Below are 19,462 nucleotides of genomic sequence, written 5' to 3'. Positions count from 1 at the left end.
ATGTTTAACATTCTTGTGGGTTTCGATCCTACTCAACTACATGCACCTGAGCCTATCAAGCCCACATCACTCAGGCACGTGGGGCCACGTGTTCGGGCCATAGGTTCAAGCGTACAACAATAACTGTTGGCTATAATTGTGCTGGGAGGTCTCTGCCCCACAAGCTGGAACTTGCACATGGCCGTGAGAGGACTGTGCCCTCTCATTAGTCCGAGACTTGAGCCTGTTCAAACACTGTAGCCGCTCTCCACATATCCCCCTTTTTCTTGTTTTTAAGCACTTCTATTTACATCACCAAAAGCTCTAGGAAAATTATTCAGCATAACCAAAACATCGAGAACAAACTTCTGGCTAATGCAACACAGCAATAAGAAAAACCAAACTACAGACATGTTAACATTTTCAGGACTGTTTTTGCACAACGAAAGTGTCTTTTGTTGCTGGTTTATATCTTACTCAGAGTCCTCAGATATGGCTGTGCAAGACTTTGAGAGTAATTTCCACTCTGCTTTTTTATCAGCTGCTGGGCCTCAGTCGCTAACTTCTTCAGCTGACCCTATGTTGATACCTTGGTCCCTTGCGTAGTGAGATGTCATCGATGTGAATGCAAGGCTGGTCCCCTGGATCAGGCTGCGTGGACGGTTGGCTTTGGGACTGAGCTGGCACTAGTCCTAGTCAAATCAGCCCCGTCCATGCTGGTGGAAGTCTGGTCCCTTCTTCATTTTCTTTCTTCAGCTGCTGCTGCATGGAAACCTAACCCTAACCCTAACCCTAGAGTAGCCCTTGGTCCTGCAGTACCGAAAACCTGGTAGTTCACCAGACCCGAAGTCCCAGTGAGCTATCAGGTCACATAAGCAAAAATAACCAAGGCCCAGAAACAATACAACTGCCACAAGAGCTTACAATCTAGGTCAGAAATAAAAGTTACTTCCTCAAACAACATCAGCCACAGCCATTTTTGGCTTTACCATAGCTTAATAAAACCTAAGATTTCTACCTTATTTTCTATCTCTTATTGTCTACTTCTAAGCATTGTCCCATGTTTTACACCCAGTAATTACTGAACCTCCCTCCCTACCGTACTTTCACTTTCTGCATTTACTTTTGCTTTCTGACCTTACTTTTGCTTTCGGCGTGGGCCTCAAGGGAGCCTCCTTTCACCTGACCACTGCAGTTCCCCTGAACTCAGGGCCCTGTTTGGGCTCCATATGTGGGGCTGAGTATGCCATGGCCATGCCGGCTTGCCACAAGAACCTACTGGTTTTCTGGTGTGAGAGAAAGAGTATGCATTTTAAATGGAGAATAACCGCAAGATTGTTTATTGGAGCAATTTGAAGGCTAGAGTTCCTAACGAGAGAAATGGGCACGGCGAAGGTTATTCAGGTATTCAGAGGAAGGAGGGATTCAGGATGTGTTGAGTCTGAGGCGCCTTATTGGACATCCAAGTGACAATGTCAAGTAGGCAGTTATCTGTGCAGAAGTCGGGGGAGAGGTCTGGGCTCAAGTCATTGGCATGTAAACGGCCCTTCAACTTTAACCATGAGCTTGTGGGAGATCACAGAAAATCACCAAGAGCTGAGCCTTGGAGCTACTCAGCAAGGAGGTTAAAAAGATGAGGAGGAACCAGCAAAGACATTACAAGAAGGGACCATTGAGGTAACCAAGAGGTTGTGATATGGCAGAAGCCAAGAGCACAGGCTTTCAAGGAGAAGGGAGTGATGTAATAGCATCTTCCAATTACAGCTCAAATGAGCTAAAGGCTAGGAATTGACCCTGGATTTATCCATGTGCAGGCCATTGTTGACCTTACTGAGCAGTTTTAGGTAAAGCAAGAAAGCCTGATTTTAACAAGGTTGAGAGAGTGGGAGAAAAAGAATAAAAAACTGAGTTTGGACATCTTTTACAAGAAGTTCTGCTGCTACACAAAGGAGCAAATAAATGAGATACCAGTAAGCAGCAGCAGAAGTAGGAGGTGTATAGAGGACCTCGAATGCTGGGTTAAATAATTTTTTAAATTTATGCAGTTAAATAATATTTTAAGAAGGTAACATAGGTACTGGTGCCAGATTATTGTGTTAATTAATGTGACCTAAGACAAGTTGCTTACTTGTGCCTCATTTTCTACTTTGCATGAGAATTAAAGGAATATTTATTCCTTAGAAGATTACTAGAATTAATGAATCCATATAAAGGGCCCAGTCCTATTATTTTCCTGATAGTAAGTGTTCAATAAACTTCAGTATTTTTATTAGTGGTATTGTAATCAATATTATCAGTTATCAATGTTATCTCTATCTCATTCGGGGTTGACTCCAATGGCATATTATTTGTCTACCTGGAAATTGGTGGCAATACTTCCTCAAAGCATCTATAGCACTGTACAAGGCACAGAAATAATTTCAGAACATTTTTCTTCTATTTCAAGTGAGGTCAACTCAACTTTAAATAGAATTTGTATCATTTAAGGTAAGCAGACTGGCATTAGGGACAGAGATCTCTCCCTGCATCCCAGACCAAAAGGCTCAGAAAGAAAAAATACTCTTACCTAGTGCATTTCCACTCTTGATATCTTTTCCACTCCTGGGCATATCCTGGGCATTTGGTGTTAGAGGCACCTGCCGACAGAGGTCCCACTTCTTGTCTTGTTTTTTCCCCAGTCAGTCATTTTTCAAATCTTATATTTAATAAATATAGCAATAAAGTTTTTTCTTCCATTTCAATTGACGTCACATCTTTGAATCTGTACCTGGCATCCAGCTTTTTTCTTTTTAACTTCTGACCTAAACTACTGCACAGGGGCCCTGGCTGGTGTGACTAACTGTTAGGGCATCAGCCCACGCACTGAAGGGGTGTGGCTTCGATTTCCCATTAAGGGCAGGTACCTGGGGAAGCAACCAATTGTTCTCTCTCTCCTCCTTCTCCTCCTCCTCCCCCTTGCTCCCTCCCCTCCACTCTCTCTAAAAATCATGAAAAAAAAAATCCGAGGGTGAAGATTAACAACAACAATAATTCAGTTTTGCATTGGCTCTGGTGGAAAGGGTTTTCCATGAAACAGAACTTCTTTGCAGGGTTTCACGAGTTACTTTCACAGGAAGCACATGCTGTATGAGAGAAACACAGGTTGCAAGAGAAACGCTGCTTCTGTGATATTCCCAACCAAAGCCCATGGACACTGGCTTTGTCACCAGCAAGCTTTTTATCTGGAGACTTGAAGTCTTGATTTCTCAACCAGCGGCGCTCAGAGACGCTTCAGAGGAAGCAGCCCCCACTCTTCACTGTCTCCCTCTTTTGATGTTCACCCCTCGTTGCACCGAGGGAGCTCAGTTCTGTCTCTTGTTGCACTTCCTGTAACCTTCACAAAAAGGTGGCTTTCATGTAATCTCTGTCTTAAGTCACATTCCAGGGCCAAAGCGAACAGGCATTCCTCCCTGGAGAGGAGTTCAGAAGGTGAGCTACAGAGAGTGGCCCCGTTCTGAATAGTCAAGCAGTTAAAATTTTCTGTCACCTGACAGTAGCCTTCTTACAAATACAAAAAAAAAAAGTGATTTAATTGTTACCTTGAAAACTCTCATTTCAATGGGAAGAATCTTGAAGCATCTCAGCTTTGGTTGCTTGTATCACCCAGTTTGTATTTGTCAAGAGAGAATTCTACTGAGAACACATAAAGAATGAACTATTGAGAGATTACGCATCACTTTTTTTTGTCCAGGAATCTTGAAACATTCTAGGACATGCCTGGTTCATACTCATCCTCGTCTTTATGTTAAGAAGGAAAAAGGAATTAACATTCTTGATTGCTAAGAAATTATTGGGCATTACTTGAGACTACCTTAAGACAATGTTGCTATGATAGGCATGCATTAAAGATCAGAAAGACACAAGGCTATCCATTTATTCCACTTTCTTCTCCTTCTTTCTATGTCGTTCTGAACATTTTAGGGCATGCTATGTGCTACACCAGGGTTTATATTGTGGTGATGTAAAAACCAATGGCATTATGCATCCCCACAGGAGGTTAGATTTAGATTTGTGGATAGCATTGATACAGGCTGGCGATAGGGAATGTATTCACAGCAAATGGATTCTGATTTGAGGGAGGCAGAAACAGGTGCAACTAACTGGAGCATAGAGAAAGGACACCTTAATTGGATAATTGTTAAAGGAGGCAGCGGTATTTGAACTGGAAGCCCAGGCAGCATACCACAGATTAGACCAGGCTGGAAACAGGGAGACTCAGAACTAGGTTTGTGGCAATGAAAATGAGTGACTAGGGGTTCTGTTGATGTTGCAGAGCTGGGGTTAAGATACAGAGTTATTCCCTCAAGAAATAATAATGATGTTATTAGCTTTATTAGATTTTAATAATGCTCGGTGGTTGGGCATTGACCTATGAACCAGGAGGTCACGATTCAATTCCCAGTCAGCGTATATACCTGAGTTGCAGGCTCAATCCCCAGGGCGGGTGTGCAGGAGGCAGCCGATCCATGATTCTCTCTCATGGTTGATGTTTCTATCTCTCCTTCTCTCTTCCTCTCTGAAAGCAATAAAAATATATTTGAAAAAAAAGAAAAAGAAAAAGGGCATTGTACCAGGAGGAAAACCAGAGGAAGGAAGTGTAAGGAGTGGAAAACTGCCCAGTGTGCCTCAGCACAGGGAGTAGGCGAGAAAGAGAGGGCGATGGTAGCTGGACACACGTTGGGATCCCTACCAACTTTACCGTTTCCCTTCCCCAAGGCATGTTTGCGGTGTGTGACTTGCAATGTCTACTTGGACCAAAAGTGGACACGTGAATTGAGATGGACCGTCAGTTTTCCCTTGGAATTTAGAATTTAGACTGAGAATCCTCTTGTTAGTCTCTGCACCCAGTTGGGTTGTACTGAGAGTTTCCTTGTCCCCTCATGGTGATGTAGCAGAGAAAGGGGAAGTTTTCCAAAATTAGGGCAAAGCCCTTGTAATGGGTAGGCAAAGGGGAGCCACTGAACTCTTTTCTGTACGGGAGTGACACATAATCAATCATATCTAGTCTGCCAAAGACATCTGATACTTCTTAGTTCTAAAAATTGTTAAATTCATCTGATGACAGCCATTGCAAGTGCCTGCTCTAATGTATTTGCTGAGATGAAACCGAAGCACTTCTCTTTCCTAATGCACTCAGCTCAGCCTGAGTTCACAAGACATCAAAAGCGAAGATGTCAGCTGGGGGACTCCCCCATTCCCCTCCTTTCTGAGGAGGCTCAGTCATGTAGACATCCCTTCCTTTTCTTATTCTTGACTTACACCTATCCCCTTGGCTTTGGAAAATTAGATTATCTCCCTCCCCGACCATATGCAACTTATAAAGCTCGGCTGTCCAAACCTGTTGGAAAGCTCAGAAACATGGGCTCTCTTAGTCTTGATAATATCCAATAAGATTGTCTTCCGAATTTTATTTGTTGATAAAAACATCTTGTTGTACGTACAGTATGTATGTATCTTTAAATATGCTTTATGAATTTCAGAGAGGAAGAGGGAGAGGGAGAGGGAAAGGGAGAGGGAGAGGAAGAGAGAATGAGAGGGAGAGAGGGAAAGGGAGAGGAAGAGAGAGGAAGAGGGAGAGGGAGAGGGAGAGGGAGAGGGAGAGGAAGAGAGAATGAGAGGGAGAGAGGGAAAGGGAGAGGAAGAGAGAGGGAGAGGGAGAGGGGAAACATCAATGATGAGAGAGAACCATTGATTGTCTGCCTCCTGCACGCTCCCTACTGGGGATCAAGCCCGCAACCTGGACATGTGCCCTTACCTGGAATTGAACCTGGGACCCTTCAGCCCACAGGCCGGCGCTCTATCCATTACGCCAAACCGGCTAGGGCTCTCTTGTTCTTTTTAAGTGTTTCTTTTTCATACTCTGACAATGCCCTCTGGAGAAGCCGGCAAACAGCTTCTCACCACCTTTCATTCAAGGAGGGTTAATGTGGCTGTGTTTCCCCAGAGAGGGCAGCTGCAGCCCGGAGAGAGCGGCCAGTGTTCTCATTCATCCTCCCCTCCTTGTCTGCTGCCGAATTCCTGGTGACAGGGAGCCAGGCACTCTAGGAGATGAGCTTCTCTTGGCACATCGATACTGTCATTCTCTCTGTTTGGCTCCTGCCTACATCTTCCCTTCCTGGCTCTTAGTCTGCTATTTGCTAACACACTGTAATCCTTGCTAGAGCCATAGGTGGGCATGGTCTGTGTTTGGTAAAGATGACTGGGTATCATTGACCCTGACATTCCCTGCGATGCTTGCTTGCTGTCCTCTTTCCGGCCTCCCTTCCCTTTCAGGATGCTATTTATAATTCCCTGAAAGGTAATGGACTGATAAACGTAAGGAAAAAAGCTACAGTAATTAATACTGTTCCTAATAACAATAACAACCATTTGCGTTCTATGCATGCACTGTTAGCACTGTGTAAGCAATTTCTCATTAAAGTCTGACTCATGTATGAGGTCTTTTCATATTTACCTCAACTTTCAGAAAGAGTAGCTGAGACTCAGATTTTACACGACTTTCCCAGTGACAAACCTAGTAAGTGACAGAACCAGGACTTGAACCCACTTGTCAAGCCCATGTCTCGGCGTCTGTATACAATACTATGATAACTCATTGCCTGGTGACACTAAGAAAAGCCCTTCTGAGATGCCTCTACATTCTTCATTTTCCTAATATTTAGTGTTTGGCAGCCAGAAGTCCCAGTGGTGATTTTGTTTCTCGTTGTTTCACTGACTTTGAAATCCGGACTGAAAATTCTCTCAGAGCTCCTGGTCATCTCTGGCTTCCGTCAGCAGGAGGTGTTTACCAACATGGCTTCTTGACCTAATTAAGTGATGTAGAGGCCAGCTCTTTGTCCCATGGTGCTTCTATTAATGCTTTATTGGTTTTTAAATGCCTGTGTTAGATGTAATCAATACCTTATTTCCCTTTAAGCAGTATCTCTGTAATTTTCTGTTAGGAATGGGTAGCTAGGTCTGATTCAGAGTTACAATGTCAGTAGCAAGCACAGTTTAAATGCCCAACATGGTGCTTTATGTATATTCTCATTGAGTCATTGCAATCATCAGGTGGGGTTAATAATAATATGACCTTCGTTATACAGAGAGGAAACCAAGACTCAATAGACTAGCAAGCCACTATCACCTAGATCAGTGGTTGGCAAACTATGACTCGCAAGCCACATGTGGCTCTTTGGCTGCTTGAGTGTGGCTCTTCCTAAGCCTTAGGAGTACCCTAATTAAGTTATTAACAATGTACCTACCTATATAGTTTAAGTTTAAAAAATTTGGCTCTCAAAAGAAATTTCAATCGTTGTACTGTTGATATTTAGCTCTGTTGACTAATGAGTTTGCCGACCACTGACCTAGATTATGGAATCATTTTTCCAACTGGTCTTTTCACCTACCCTCTTGCTCTCTCACTGTTTTCTCACCCTATTGCAATAGTGATGTGCTTTAAATGTAAATATGATCAGGCCATTTCCCTATGTAAGTTCCCTCAGTGGTTTACAATTTCCTTTAGAACCAAATCCAACATCTTTAATATGGTTTAGGAGAATTGCCATGTCTCACCCTTGACTAAGTTCTTGGCCTTATGTCTTATCTCTTTGTTCAAAACATTTCTAACCCAATTCTACTGGTTTTCTTTCCATCTCCAGATATGGCTATTTAAACAATATATTTTTATTGATTTCAGAGAGGAATGGAGAGGGAGAGAGAGAGAGAAACATCAATGATGAGAGAGAATCATCCATCAACTGCCTCCTGCATACCCCCTATCAGGGATCAAACCCACAACCTGGGCCTGTGCCCTGACTGGGAATCGAACCATGACATCCTGGTTCATAGATCGATGCTCAACCACTAAACCACACTGGCTGGGCTATGTGCCCATTTAAATATAAATTATATTATCTGTCTCCCAAGTTATTTTACTGAAGCTCGATCTCCTATTTGACTATTCCTTATTGTGCCTGGTATATTGGCAAATACAATAGTTTCATTCACATCCCTTCAGCTATTACCTAGTTAGGTCATGCTTCATATATTCAGCCCATGAAACTGTTTTCCACATGTTGTAGGCTGAGTTATGGGCTCCCAAAGATGTCCACATCCTAATCCCCAGGACCAGTGATTGTTACTTTCTACAGCAAAAGGGACTTTGCAGATGAGTTTAAGTTAAGGATCTTGTTGGGGAGATAATTTGAATGATCAGAGTTGGCCTAATGGAATCACACAGGTCTTTATAAAAAGAGGCAGGAGATTTAAGTAAATATTAAAAGGTGTGGCCACAGAAGCAAGAGGTTAGAGGAAGAAGCTAGAAGCTGAAAGTGGCACAGAAAAGGATTCTTCCCGAAGCCTCCAGTAGAAACAGAGCCCTGCTGACATGTTGATTTTAGACATCTCACCTCCCAAATTCCAAGAGAATAAATTTGTGCTGTCTTGTGCCACAGAGTCTATGGTGATTTGTCAGAGCAGTAAAAGGAAACTAAAATACCATACAGCCCAACTTTCAAGATTTATGTAACTGAGGGAAGGTAGGGGAGGGGTAAGGGCGAGAGATCAACCAAAGGACTTGTATGCATGCATATAAGCCTAACCAATGGACACAGGGGGGTGAGGGCATGAGTGGGGGGGGGGGGCAATGAGGGGATAAGGACACATATGTAAGACCTTAATCAATAAATTTAAAAAAAGAGATTTACATAACAGATACTGAAGACGCTCATTCAACAAATGTCTATTGAATGCCAGGCCCTCTACTCAGGATATAGCCCTCATGGTCTTTATATTCTAATAGAGGGTGACAGAAAATAAACACTATCATGTTGGTGTTTTAAGTGCTATGTGTTTACAGAGAAAATTAAAAAAAAAAAAAAAAAAGAAGAGGTACATTAAAATATTCTAATAGAGGGTGACAGAAAATAAACACTATCATGTTGGTGTTTTAAGTGCTATGTGTTTACAGAGAAAATTAAAAAAAAAAAAAAAAAACAAGAGGAGGATTACAATTTTAAATAAGGTGGCTAGTGTGGGCCTCCCTGAGAAAATGAGCTTCATGAAGGAGTTAGATATACGGATTTAGGGAAGGGCACTCACCAGTCAGACAGACAAACTGGTACAAAGGCCGTAAGAAAGGAATGCACCTGGTACGTTCCCAGAATAGTAAAAAGGTCAGTGTGGCTGTGGCAGAGTGAGCCAGACTTGAGTAATAACATAATGAGGTCAGAGTGGAGCCGGTCATGTAAGGCTTTCCTTTGAATAGAATGGGATGTATTGATGCAGGTTTTAATATGTATATTGAATTTTTAGTGAGGAAGGAAGATAAAGAGAGAGATGGAAACATCAATGAGAGACAGTCATTGACCGGCTGCCTCCTGCATGCCCCCCACTGGGGATCGAGCCCACAACCTGGGCATGTGCTCTGACCGGGAATCAAGCCGGTGACTTCTTGATTCAACCACTGAGCAACACCTGCTGGGCCTGATGCAGGTTTTAAAAGATTTACTCTGTTCCTTGTTTTGAAAGTAAATTCAGAGTTTAGGGTGGAGGTGGGGGTAACAAGGATGAAAACAGAGACCAGTGAGAAGGTGATGCAATAACCTAGGTGAGAGATATTATGGGATTGGTGAGAAGTAGTCAGATTCTGGACTTACTTTGAAAGGTAGGGGAACAAGATTTCCCGACAGATTGGATGTGGAAATGCAACTCCAAGATTTTTGGTGTAATCAAAGGGGGCGTGGAGAACACTATGAGTAAGTGGGCTTGGGGCAGAGATCAGGAGTTCAGTCTGGGGAAAGTTAAGTGTGAATCACGTAGACATCCAACTGGAGGTGATGAGTGGCAGCTGGATATTAAAGTCTGTCTTTCAAGAGAAGTTCAGGCTGGAGATATTTATTTGGGATTGGACAGCATATATACGACATTTTAAATGATGAAGCAAAAGAGAGGCATAGGAGATGGAAGCAGGGTGGGGATATGCAGAGACTCCCCCCATGAGGATTAGGGTAAAATAAATAAGGGGTGATTGGAAAGTCTGAATTACAAATGATTGCAACATGTATAGGAAGAAAATGTTTTACCTTGGAAAATTCTTTGTCTATTTCTACATAGAGGGAGATATTCTTTCTCGATGAGTAAAGACACAGTTTTTGCATCAATTTTTTGTTTGTTTCTTTATTAGTTAACTCTAACAAAATGCCATACAATGACCCCACTTAAGTATCAGTATTTAGGTATTTTTCTTATACTTACAGCACAGTAAGGTCATTTTCCAGAGCCCCATATATCTCCACGTATCATCACGGAAGATATCTACTCCTTAAAAAGTGAAAAATGAGAATGTTGATGTGAAATAAGGACATTTTGTGGTTTGAGGAATGAAATTCCCAAGGGCACATTTTGTAACCTCCCACCTCATCTGACAGGTTATCCTTCCACTCGAATCTTTGGCTGGTGTTGGATGATAGCACTTACCATGTGTTTGGCATTTTATATTCTATAAAATCCTTTCATGTAAGCTTTCATGTATTCCTCATCATAGTTTTTAGGAAGCAGATGATATTCTCATTTATAGATGAGAACATTTAGGTTCAAAGCAGCAAAGCAATTTACCTAAGGTCATCAAGCAAACTGATGGACTTGACTCAAACTTAGAGCCCCCAGTTCTACTTTTTAAAATTACATAGACATATTTCAATTTATTAGTTTTTTAAAAATGTCAGTTCAAAGTAAGAAAGAGGGAGAGTGAAGGACATTTTCTGAGCTTGTTGGAAATGGTTTCTGGTAGCCATTAACAAGTTGTGAAAGGTTGTATAAAAAGTAATCTGAAGAAAACTAAGCTATTATAAATTTCTTGTAGGAACATCTCTCTTAGTTCTTGCATGCTTGCCTCTTGCCCAGATTAGTTAGCATATAGGAAATAACTATTCCTTGATTGTTCCAAAGCTGCCTTGCCATTGGTTGAAATTGAAAAGCATGATGAAATGGCCATTGAAGAATACTAATTGTGTGAACCAGCTCACTAAAATGGGGTTGGCTAATGGTCCCAATTACCTCCCTTTTTTTTGTCCAAAAGTTCCCATTGTTCTTCTCTTTCATGATTTCTAAAGTCTGTACCATGTCAATACCTCAGAGAGAATGAAAAGGCAACATCTGAGAATCCTTGGATACATTTCTGAGTATTGCTGAGAAGAAAAACTAGTACTGGAAATGAGTGGCACCGTTATTGTTATAAACATGTGGACATGGGGGTAGATTTTGAACTTGATTATTTGCTGCCATGGATGAGAAGTTTGGCTTTTTGGTGGTGAAAAGAAAGGGGGAGGTTTTGTGGAGCAAAAGGGACAGGACAGATAAAGCTACTCTTGATGGTTGGGAACCCAATATGTGGAAAGCATCAAAGGATGACTCCAGAAGGAAGTGAGAATATAGTAATATTTTTTTAAATAAGGAACACATGCAAATGAAACAATATACTCCAAATGACAGCATCTAGGTATATTTAACTAGATGCTTTCATGCGGAAAAGAAAAGAGATGTTAGAAAGCTTGATGATGATGTAACTCAAGAATAACCATTAAAGAGAACAAAGGGAGAAGTGGGCTGGTGGAGGGGGAACATTTAGAATCTCAGAGAACCTGACATTGAGTGTTACCTGCTTTCTATCCCAACACCCACCCCAAATGTGTAGAGTTATATTCCAGGCACAAATGTATATTTTTGGAGAGTACCATAGGTTTAGCATAATCAATATGCCCAACCTAAACAAAGTAGGATATTCCTGAAAACATTAAATGAGCACTTCATGGCACTTACAGCCACCAAGGAGCCTATCACCACTTCACTGTTTTTCTATCTGTGGCTGAAAATAATGGAAAAGTGATATTTACTTTGGTTAAGTTAGAAGACAGTGGAACAAAATCTGGCCGTGCATTTCTGCCATTGGGGAACAAGTCCATGGTCTATTTCATATTTTATGTTCAGATGAATCATTCTCTCTCTCTCTCTCTCTCTTTTTCTTACCTGAGATTAAAGTTACCTAAAAATTGGAGCATAATTCTAATTTGGGCCAAGAGGGTAAAGGCCAGTAGAAGAAATAGATAAAAGAAATAACTATAGTATTCATTTAGAATCTCTAACTTTCATGTCTAACTTGCCTATAGGCTACTACACTAGAGTTTCACAGTGCATTTCTTTTATTTATGGTCATCCTGGGAAGTCAATTTGTCAGTACTCTGGTCATGCACTGAAAAATTATATAATGAGCGCTGATTTTCTGTGTGCCGTGTGGAGATGGATTATAGTGTCAGTCAGGCCACCGTGGTTGTGATACTGTCCAGTGCAATTCGGAAATTCCTGACTGACCTTCACATTGTGAACACATGCCTGCTGTGTCTCAGCATGACTTTCTGGGACTTCCACTACCTTGGCAATTTGCAATATCGATCAGGTGGAAGTTCTATTTAAGTCTCTGCTACAAAATATCGAGTTGTGAATTTTTTTAAAGGTCAAAGTACAGGTTTTACCGTGGTACATTTCACGTAGAAATTAAAGTGGTTCTTCTTACTCTCTCCCCTGAGATGTGTCTGAGATGGGCAGAGATTTGGAGAAGCGCTTGGGAGTGAGGGCCGTAGGAGCCTGTAAGGGGCCAGCACTCGCCACGGAGGTTTCAGGCAGCTAGTCACGTGAAGGAGAAATGTCAGGGATGAAGTAGCTCTTATTTCTTTTCCCCACTGAGGACCTTCCTTTCTTCATTGCCATTGAGGGATGGTGCCGGGGTTCTTGCTCCAGCATCTAGAAGGGTCCAGCAATCTGGAGAAGGGGCCGTGCGTAACTTAAAGAGTCCAGAGACGAAATATAATTTTGAAAGGCATTTGGGTGTCAGGAGCTTAGCTAAAAGGAACTAAGATCTCCTCACCTCAGGACCCCATGCTTTTTATTAACACAAAGTGTCCTGAGGTGAGGCAGAGATATACACATCAAAGGGTCAGGGTTTCCTATACAGAAACGTTGTCAGAATAAATGGCAAGAAGAAATTTACAATATGTCTATATTTAAATAGTTATAGCTCCCCCTGTAGTAGGGCTTCCCTCACTTGACTTGTTTTCTCAGAACGGACTAAAGGAGCTCTATTTCCTTATTGGGGTCTCACACTGGAATTGGCTTCCGCCAGATGGTCAGTCAGGGTCCAGCAGGAGACAGAAAACACACACAGAGTTGAACAAAGTTTGTATTAACAATTAACAGAAGATTTCAATCATGAGGGATTGGTCCACCCAAACCAAGAGAATGCTAACCAATAGAAGACTAGCAGATACAGAAATGGCACCAGCCCGGCACTGAGATGGAGGTCCCCAGGAGAAGGCCACATCTCCCCGGACGGAGACGCAGACCTTGAGGGAGGGGCGCCTGGAAGCTGGCGGGGCATGTGAAGTTTGCTGGAAATCTCCCCCCGGCGTTCTGGGCCTAGCCACCCCCACAGCGGTGCTGAGCCGCAGAACTCTGCAGGCTGGGGAGGGCGGGCGGGCGGGGCAGCTGTTAGATTTGGGGCAGCCATGCCCACCAGTGCTCTGCTGGGAGGTCCCAGTGGTGTGAGCAGGGAAACTGTTTACGGGATGTGCTGGGCAGTGGTCCTCCCCTGGGGGAAGGAGGCTGCAGAGAAACTGACCCCAGTGGACACCCCGTCATGGACACTGCTGTGATGGCTTCTGAATGGACAGTGCTGGGGAAGCAGCCACAGACAGGGGTCATCTGCTGCTGGCCGCGGCATTGCTGAAAAAATCCCACACTGGGCAACAGCCCAACCAGCTGTCCCGTGTCCCTCCCTCACAGAGCCAAACGCTGGGCCAGCGGGCAGTGGAGAGAGAGGAGCAGAATTGAGCTCTGATATTGCAGAGCAGGGAGGGAAAGGTGGACTTGGAGATGTGAGGTAATAAATGGGGAACTCACACTGCGCTCGAGTCGCCTCCCAACCACCTCTGAGTCCCGGAATGAGGCTGACCCTGTGCTCCTTGCTTCCTGGAGAAATTCCACTTAAACTAAAGCAGTTGCTGCACGGTGCCCTCCTTCGGGCTTAAAGCCTACTGTGAGATTCAAGGTCTCTTAATGAAGAAAAGGACTCATTGCTCAGTGCAGCATGCCCCGCACATAAAACAATTACAGCTCTGTGCCAGGTGTCATTACCTCGAACAAGCCTTCCCGACGACACCTAGAGACTGATCGGAGGCTCTGGTAGAGAACAGCAAGAAAGCAATTTAGCCAAGCAGTAATAAAATGGGCGGTGGCGGCCAGCGTCCATTCATAGGGAATTACCTTAAATATACTTGCCATTTTAGTTTTCTGGAAGTGTTTCCTTTGTAATTACATGGAGGCCTCTAAGGAACTCTGGTTTCTTTATCATCAGCTCCTTCAAATTACGCCTGCAGAAGACCAGGCAAATAGTTCTTCAGGTCAGCATAGTTTTCGTATTTATTTTCCACGTCCGTTTCTTAACAAACAGCACAAAAGAAATGCCACTTAGTCTTAACACGGAAAAACCGAAATCCAGCCTTCTTATGTAGGATTCTAGTCAATGAAAATCAAAGCAGAATCTATACTTCTTCATCTGCTTGGGTCAAAGACTGCGTGTCTGGTAGACTTGGTAGACTTGCTGGGGTTTTTTGGTTTTGTTTGTTGTCTTTGAGCTAAAGATCCCCCTCTCTGCACCCTGCTCCAACATACTCGAATGCCCATGACACAGTGCAGCTACAGTAGCCACTACCGGGTGAGAAACCTGCTCATGCAGATGTCTGTGCACAAGGGGACCCACAGCTCAGGTGTGCGTCGCCCAGTGCCCTGGAATGGAGAGCAAGAGGCCATCAGAACCTATGAATTGGGGTTCTCTGGTCTACACATAACGATTGATCTGCCCAGGCTTTTGCCTTCACACTCCTGAAGGTGATGAATAAGATAATTCAGAATAGCAGCAGAAGAAGCAATTGCCTCTTTGCTTAGAAGGGAATTTGGCTTGAATTTTTCAAACCTAAACTGGGACCCATGAGGGAGCTGTTCAAAACAATCAGCACGTAGCACCGCACAGACGGTGGTCTTCAGCACCTAAACCATGGTTAACGTGATAATTTATATGTTTTACCAGAAAAAAAGAGGCAATCAAAATGTTGTTAGCTAAAAATAACAAAATAAACAAAAAAAGAGCATCATTGTGGTTGCTGGGCAGTTAATAATAATGTTATTTTTCTGGGTTTTCTGATGTTTGGTGGCTTTGTCAACATTTTGAATCTGTAATGATTTCTTTTCTCTTTCTAAATATTCACTTTATTAAAAGAAGGTATGGATTAAACACCATCAGGAAACCAAGTAACAGATTTTTATTATGTGAATAAAAGAAATAAAATGAAAGGGAAGTTTGGAATGGGGAGGGTTTGGAGACATGGGAGGGATATCAATAAGGTAAAAACAACAAAAAGAGAGCCCTGGGAGTTTCACAGACCTTTTTCTTTAGGACAATTATGCACAGGGAAATACAACTAATTCTAGAGTCTAAATATACACACAGGGATCCTTAAAGTTTTGAAGAAAAGTCACTGAAGAAAAGAATTGAGTTCTTAGCACCTGTTAAATCTATCTCTAGGGAGATAATTCATTTAATGGAAACCACAGTCTCAGGTATCCAATGGGATAATGCTACCCCCCCGAAGGTTTTGAGAGATGAGTAATCTGATACTGTATCCCTTATCCCATCTTATTTTTCTAGAAATTAGAGTATGCTGATTTTTAAAAAGCTCATTGTAAGACTTTCAAAAGTATTATCATAACTATTACTATTATTACGTATTACAGAAAGGCAGGATGGTTTCAGGGACTAATAATCAGCTGAATTACTTTTAAGATTGCCTGGTACAGGCTGGTAGGGCCCAAAGCCCATTGTTGTTGGACAGCCGCACAATCATAGACCATTGTATTTGTGTTTCCCTAGACTCCAGCCTGAAACAGGAAGACTATTCTGACTCAGGAGCCGCCTCTGTCTGATCCCTAACTTCTCCATGATTGTGTCCCATGTTTGCTGTTTGCCGAAGTCCCGCTGTGCTCTCGTTACATGTGCCATGAAACCTGATCACTTCGCAGAGTTGCTTATTGCACCCCCAGTGCCAGGAGTAGATGCAGAATTAGAAATGCATTGAATCAGCCCTCCCACTGTATAAGCTTCTCCCCCGAAGGGAGTTAGGCTCACTGGGAGCCTGTAATGTCCCGGGCCACTGGCTACCACTTCATAAATTATTATTTCTTCATGGTAAGCTTTCCTCTTCAGTTGCAATTTCCTTGGTTCCTAGTGATGACTGCCTGCACATTCCAAAAAAGAAGGAAAGTAGGGCAATGATAAGCGAATAATAGAAGCAGGATCCAGAGCTTGAAATAGTGTTAGGACAGCATTGCTGACTGTAAAACATTGTCTACTCAGTGGAGGATTGTTAGATGTTTTCCCCATCCATCCATCTGTTCCCCCCAGATGGCAGAACACATATTCTAAAAACAACGTGGACGTTGTGGAGGGAAAGTTGTAAGATTAAATGTGAAACCCCAAATGTAGGTGTGAAAAATTAATCACAATTACAGAATGGAGGAACCCCTACTGTGAGCACGTGTGTGTGCATGTGTGAGAAATAACAGGTGATTAAATATGAGAACCAAGCCAGAATTTATACATCTGCCAAATGGTTGCTAATACAAGCTCTGTGGCTTCGTAAATAGAACTAGAATGTCTGTCTCAGTGGTTGAGAGTCACATTTTCCTTGAGGATGTTTCACTTACATCAGCCTTTTGTTCTGAGCACCATATTTGAGCAGAACATTGTACCCCAGAATTCTCAAATGGAAACTAGTCATGAAGCTGTTGGGGTGTGGCACTAGGAGCTGCTGGTGCCCATCTACCCAGTTATAGGAAGGTACTTCTCTACGGTATGAAAGACGAACCCTGACAGATAGAGAGACAGATGTGGCTAGTCAGGATTTAAAGTATCTTCATCAGGAATCCACACTTATTTCAAATAATATCAAAATATTCACCAGAGCAGTTGCTATTAGTTTAAGGAAGGGATGTTAAGAAACAAGTTTTTCATTGGTGAACTGAATCATTTTCAAAATAGATGTTTGGTCAGGGACATTGTACAGGTACAAAGTATAACAGTCCAGGGAGCACAGAAGACTTCCGCCATTATTGTGGTGCTTGAAGCCTACAGCACCATTGGTCCTATGCTCCTCTGGTTCATGGGGGACTGAGCCACCTGACCCGACTATAAGTCTAGGTAGTTCCACCATGAGAATATTGTTTCTGTATCAGAGCAAGATTTTCATGCTGGTGCTATGAGACAAAGGCCACAAGCATGTAATTATTTTTGTACTTGCTTGCTAATAAGTGTATGACTTCTTTAGGGTGGGAGGTTGGTGAGTAGAATTTGTATCATGACTTGCTTTCTTTGTGAAATACCGTCTGTTATTGAGGTTATATGTGTAGTATATGTGTGTTTGTGTTTATGTGTGGTATAAGTATCAGCTGCTACCTACCTCCATGCATAGGAAGGTAACAACATTTACCCCTCAAACTTACTATTTACTAAATGAGCAAATTATCCCACATACATTTGCAAGAAGGGAATGGGATTTTAATACCCATGTACAGATATGTGGCAGAGTGCTATATCTGGGCTCTATTTATAAAGGTAACAGGAAACTGCCCCATGGGGATGCCTTCATAAATCAAGACACGTAAGACCCTCATTACAATAAGCACCCAATCAAAGACTACAGAGCACACAAGGCACTCCACCCCTGAGGTTGTTAGCTGGCACATGGAACACTCCTTCTCAAGCAATTATGGATGATAGAGCAATATTGAAGAAATTAAAATATAAATATTTTTAAAGAAGAAGAAATTGAATACATACAACAAGCAGAGGATATTATTTCTTTAAAATTACAGGACAGTGTGAAAAACAACAAAATAGAAATTTCAGAAATAAAAAAAGATTTTTATTAAAATGAAAAACTCAATGAATGAGATAAATGATAGGCCATCTTCACTGAAAAGAAAGCTCATGAAATGCAAAATAGAAGTGAAGAAATCAGAATACAGTGGAAAGAGATAAAGAAATGGGAAACATAGAGATAGGCTCACCAGATTTATAATAATAATAAAAAAAATGCTGTTTATGTTCTAGGTCCTTCACTGACGTGGGCCCCTTCCAGCAATGTGCCCCTCCTTAGCGCTGTGTTTATATTATTATATGTTTTGATAAAATTTGCAAAAGTGAGATTTTAAGTTGCAATTTAAAATTTGCTGTATCTTTGCGCTCCACTTGGCCTCTGTCACACTTTTGTACTCGAGTGGCTATGTACCTGTTCGGAAAAGTTGACGCGGGGATATTTTGGTTTGTGTTTGTTGGGAGTATTTGTGTAGTTTTCAGTAACTTCTCTGGGGTGCCGTTACTGTAGGCATCCTAGTACAGGACTGGCTCCCAGGTATGCCTGTCACCACTGTGGCAAAATACCTAGCAACACGTCACTGGGAGGCAGGGCCAGAGGTCGTTCCATGGTAGGGAAATGTCCTATAGCCACTGACACTGACACAGTAAGGATAATGAAGAAGAAACAGGGTTTCATAAATATGGGGGGTGGGGGAGGGGGCAGGTACTCTTATAGGTTATATACAAAAGAAACTTGCTAGTGGTTTTCCCCATATTTGACAACAACTTTTTTAAAATCTTCGCCTGAGGATTGATTTTTTTTTTACTATTTTTATTGATTTTTGGAGAGAGAGGAAGAGAGAGAGAGAGAGACATCAATCGGCTGCCTCTCATACATGCCTGACTGGGGTTGGAACCTGCATTCTTTGGTATATGGGAAGATGCTCCAACCAACTGAGTCATCTGGCCAGGTCTGACAACAATCTTAAACTCAGCTAATATCAATGGTGAATTGTGGCACTAAAATAAACTTTTTAAAAGACAAATTACCAATAATCAGAACCAAACTAGAGAGCAGACCAAAATATGTTTTTATTCCCTCAGCTGGAAAAGATATTATCTATACTAATAAAAGAGTAATATGCTAATTAGACCAGGAGACCTTTCAGAGACCTTCTGGACGTCTTTCTGGACAAAGCCAGGGGCTTGGGCAGCCTTCAAACCGCCCCCAAACAGCCCTCGGCACCTCGCCCAGGCTGTCCATGCCCCCCAGCAGGGACCTCCACCCCGATGGGGGCGTGGACAGCCTGCAAACTGCCCCAGGCCCCTCGCCCAGGCTAGCCCCACCCCTCAAGAGGACCCCACCCTGATTCAGGACCCCCTTCAAGGCAGACCAGCCAACCCCCACCCATGTACCAGGCCTTTATCTATACTAAACTAATAAAAGGGTAATAGGCTAGTTAGATTGGGAGACTTTCCAGACGTCCTTCTGGACAAAGCCAT

This window comes from Myotis davidii, unplaced genomic scaffold (assembly GCF_000327345.1).
Source record: "Myotis davidii unplaced genomic scaffold, ASM32734v1 scaffold147, whole genome shotgun sequence".
Classification (NCBI taxonomy): domain Eukaryota; kingdom Metazoa; phylum Chordata; class Mammalia; order Chiroptera; family Vespertilionidae; genus Myotis; species Myotis davidii.
This window is presented reverse-complemented; position numbering follows the sequence as displayed.